This window comes from Vombatus ursinus, unplaced genomic scaffold, assembly GCF_900497805.2.
Source record: "Vombatus ursinus unplaced genomic scaffold, bare-nosed wombat genome assembly UNPS02009770.1, whole genome shotgun sequence".
NCBI classification, from domain to species: Eukaryota; Metazoa; Chordata; class Mammalia; order Diprotodontia; family Vombatidae; genus Vombatus; species Vombatus ursinus.
In genome coordinates this window covers 9,208,208-9,213,145 of record NW_020949548.1, presented here as the reverse complement: position 1 = coordinate 9,213,145, position 4,938 = coordinate 9,208,208, and positions in this window count along the sequence as shown.

Genomic DNA, 4,938 nt, shown 5'->3' with positions numbered 1-4,938 from the left:
CTCTCTCACCCAGGTCTGACAGACCTTTCCCACTGACCTTCTAAGTTGTCTTTGGCATTTGTGGGGTAAGAAGTCTGGAAACTGCTTCAACTGCTAGTGATTCAGTTCCCTGAGGCCTGCTCCAGGTTCGCTGAGGCCTCATCTTTGCCTGCATGGCCCATGCTGAACTGTGCTCCTTTCCCAACCTGGTGCAACAGACCTTTCCAATCAACCATCCAGGTTGTCTTGGGTTGGAAATTTGTTTCACTCTGTCTTTTTGTGGGTTCTGCTACTCTAGAATTTGTTTAGAGCCATGTTTTACAGGTATTTGGAGGGGTCTGGGGGGAGCTCAAGCAAGTCATTGCTTTTACTCCACCATCTTGGCTCTGCTGGATTTATTCTCATTAGATGTTTTCAAGATTGTGTTAGGTGACCACATGCCAGGAATGTTTATGTATAAGTTGAAGTAGATGGCTTCTGAATTCCCTTTAAACTCTGAGGTTATATAATTCTGTCCACTGAAAAGGCTGACATCTATAATTCAGATGTTTAAGTAAGGTTGTCCAAAAAGAAACTTCAAATCCCTGTCAATTCCCAAAGCAGTTGACATTGGAAGTTTCTAGATGCTGACTGGTTATGGGACCGGTATGGGAGGAAAAGAGAAGTAGAGTGCCTGTATCAATGAGAGCTTATTGGAATAAAAAGCACTGAACAGGTAAAACATATTTTGCAAAACTTCCCATCCCCAATTTCTCATAATTTTCTATGTGTACCTCTTACAATGTAAAATTCTTTAATAAAAATTAAAATTGACTCGTGTTCCTTGAGTGTAGTTTAAGAGTGAGAGTGGTCTAATTATTCAGTTACAATTAATTTAGATACTTTTTTCTCTTCCACATCAGAGGGCCCCTTGAAGCTATGCTACTAAGGACCACCCTGAAAGGAATCATAAGACTGTCAATTACTACATCAAAGTGTGGGAAATGATGCTGTTCATTTCTGGCAGAGCTAACACAGCTAAACATAATAAATTCTTTCTTTTTTCTAAAACCTCACTCAGTTCAGAAAGCCTATAGTTCTATTCTGAAGTGAATGTCCCCCAGGTTCATGACTAAGGATCTCTTCCTTGCTCTCTTTATGCTCCCTATCTCCCTTGGCAATTTCATCTATTCTCATGGCATCAATTATTACCATTATGTAGGTAACTTCCAGTTTGATATTTCTATCTCCAAAATTCCTCTCAGAGCTAAAATGCCATATTTCTGGTTGTCTCATGTGAAAGTCTCACCAGCACCTCCAAATGAATATATGAGAAACTGAACCTACAATCTTCCTCTTTGATCTGGCCAATTACCAATATCTCTATTTTGTTGATGACACTATTGTTTGTCAAGTCTCCCAGGCTTGGAATCTTCTTTGACTCTTCCTTTCTCTCACCTCACATATTTACTTAGGTGTCATGTCTAGTTATTTCTACCTCCTCCTCAATATTTCTCCCATCTAGTTCCTCCTCTCTGCTTCCACTGAAACCACCTTAACTCTGGCCTTCATTTCTTCTCACCCAGACTACTGTAATAACCCTGAGCCAATTCTCCTGTGCCCAATCTAATTTGCTTTAACACTTCCCCTATATCACTTGTAATAATAAAATTTTAAGGCACTATCATTAGAAGGTTACTACAATTCAGTCATTTAGGCAAAAAATTTAGTGGTTCAATAAAATATAAAATCCTGATAATTAGCATTTGAGGCTGCAGTCTGCCTACAATTTACCTGTACTGTCTTCTCAATGTATTTTATGACCTAGATGAACTGGACTACTCTTCATTCTTATATTATTATCATCATTATTACTTAGCTACAATTACAAAAACAGTCTGGTACTGGAAAAATAGAAGTATGGATTGTGGAATAGATGGATTGTGGAATTACATATGCAAAAGAAGGAAATGTGTACAAGTAATCTAATTTTTTATAAACATAAGAACACAAAATGATGAGGGATTCCTTTGGGAGGAGGGAAACATGATAGGTATTTGGCAGAAAATGTATTTAGACCTGTACTTTACACTATGTATTTCAATAACTTAAAAAAGGATTAAGAAAAAAGAACAGTGTTATTTTCACACAACTGGGTAGGGGATGGATATGTAACCAATCAGCCATAGCAGGTAATATTACAAAAAGCAAATAGACCACCACCCTGTTATTAAAAACATTTTAAAGTGTTATTATGCAAATGCAACTAGAACAAGAAGAAATGTAGAACTATGATAATTGTTTGCAATTGAATATGCAAATTGACACAAATTTATAAGGGCCATTTTTCAATACATACATGTTCAAAATGGGGTTGTGCTCTTTCCATGGAGGCTCTGTATAGGATCAGCTCGATATTTTTTTATTTCATTTAGCCTAATTTCATGTTCTTGTTGGATTGAGATGTTGATTTTGAAGAGAATGTCCAACACACAGTGTGATGTTATTTCCACGTATTATTAGGAGAGATAGATAGGTAGGTATGTAGGTAGATAGATAGATAGATAGATAGATAGATAGATGGATAGATAGGTAGATATGTGTTATGTGTATATGTATATATGCATGCTAACAGGCAGGTCACTAGGCTAGATATTCATTTACCCAGTTTTTTTTTGGGATATGGAATGACTCCCCTTTCAGACTGAAAACAGCAACATCTTGCTGTTGTGCTAATAGACTTGCATTGTGCTAATAGCTTCTACTGAGCATTTGTTCTGATCATACAAACTTGTTTTAAAAGGAAAAAGCAGTGACATAATTATTACAGCATCAAACTGGTCATTAATGACTCAACACATGTAAGGCAGGATAAAGCATCCTTTGCTCTTTTGGACTTCAGGTCAGAATCACAGTTGACAACAAATCATGCAGCAATAATTCCACCAAATAGTCAGACTCAGGAATAACCAGGTGGGGAACATTCCTAATGCAAAGGAAATTATACAATGGAGAAACTGAGCCAAAGGGTTCCTACCGTAGGCTATGCCAAGGTCATCCTCTCAGTTTTCTCCCAGATACAGACCTCCACATGTAACAGTTCAGGATCACGTTCCCTCTGAGTAGCTTGTGGCATTTCTCTGCCATGTAGGTTGCTGACTTACATTATTCTTTAATTTTAAATGATTTCAAAGAATTCTAGGAGAAGGAGAAAGAGGAGGAGGAGGAGGAGGAGGAGGAGGAGCTAGGCCCTCAACAATCTTACATTATAATGGGGAGAACAAAATATAAAGTAAAGTTGGCCAGGGAGAGGAAGAGATGGAGTGTACTATCACAAGAAGGTTGGGGAAGAGCTGGAGCATGTGGGATTAAAAATAAAATTTTCTTATACCTGTAAATATTTAACACCAATTAATGCAAGACTGGGGTCTTGGTGTTTGAAAACACTTATTTATAGGGTTTCAGAATAATAGATGTCTCATACCACCTTCAAAGTACAGCATTCTATAGTCAAAAAAGCATCAAACTAGGAATTGGGAAACTTGGGCTCTAGTCTAGGATCTCTGCCAAACTGGGTGACCTTAGGCCACTTACTTCCTTACTCTGAGACTCAGTATTTTCATGCATCAAATAAAGGTACCAAGATTGCATAAGGAATGGTGTGCTAGACTTGTCATTGGAAACATGTGAGTTCGGGTCCTTTCTTAGTTGCTAGCTGTGTGGTTCTCCATTTGAATCTTAACTTTTGTCTACCTCAGTTTCCTTTTCTGTAAAATGGTGATAGTAATGCCAATTAGATATTTTCACTATGGGGATAAAATGAGATAATGTATAAAGCACTTTGCAAACTTTGAAGCATTTTAAAAATTATAGAAGAAGAAAAAGAAGAAAAAGAAGAGGAGGAGGAGGGGCAGGAGGGGCAGGAGGGGCAGGAGGAGGAGGAGGAGGAGGAGAATATTTGTTAGTTTTTATCATTATTATTTTTATTATGAAGAAATGAGATTAGATGACCTCTAAGATCCTTTCTACCTCCAAATCAATCAAGCAACAAGCATTTATTAAGTGTTTATTGTGTGCCAGGAACTGCACTAACCAGAGTGCATACAAAGAAAATGAAAATATCATCCCTGCCCTTGAAGATTTTACATTATAATGGTGTAGATAACACATGTAAATCAGAACATCTAACTCCAGAGTAAATGGAATGTTACCTGAGGGGATAGAACTAGCATCTGGGGGATCCAAGAGAGGCCTCGGATGGAAGGTAGCACATTATTTGAGTCATAAAGGATTTGAAGAGTTGGAAGTGAAGAGGGAAAACATATCCAGGCTTGGGGAAGGCCTGGATACAACGACAGGGAGTAGGGAGGTGGTGTGTTATGGGTGAGGAACAATAGGTTTGCTAATATATACGGTTCATGGAATATGGGGAAGAGAAAACCTGTAAGAAGACTAGAAAGGCATGAAGAGGTAATGTTGTGAAGGACTTTAAATGCCAAAAGCCTTTATGTTGGATTCTAGAAATAGTAGAAAGCCACTGAAGGATTTTGAGAATGGGGATGACATGGTCAGAAAAAGTTGTTGTGAGGATCAAATGAAACAGATGTGAAAGTGCTTTGAAAAAATTGCCAATATTTTACTAATGTAAGACATAAATCAACCTATATATACATAGAATGTTAGAACTGAGAGGATCATAGGGTCACAGATTTAGAATTGGAAGGAATGTCCAATGCCATCCAATCAGATCTCCTTATTTTACAAATGAATAAGATAGCAAAGTAGATAGACCACTACGTCTGGAGTCATGAAGGTCTGAGTTCAAATCCAGCCCAAGATACTTAATAGCTTTGGACCCTGGACAAGTCATTTAACATCTGCTCACTCAATTTCCTCATCTGCAAAATGTGGATAATAATAGCACCAACCTCCAAGGGTTGTTGCAAGATTCAAATATTTGTAAAGCACTTAGCAGAGTGC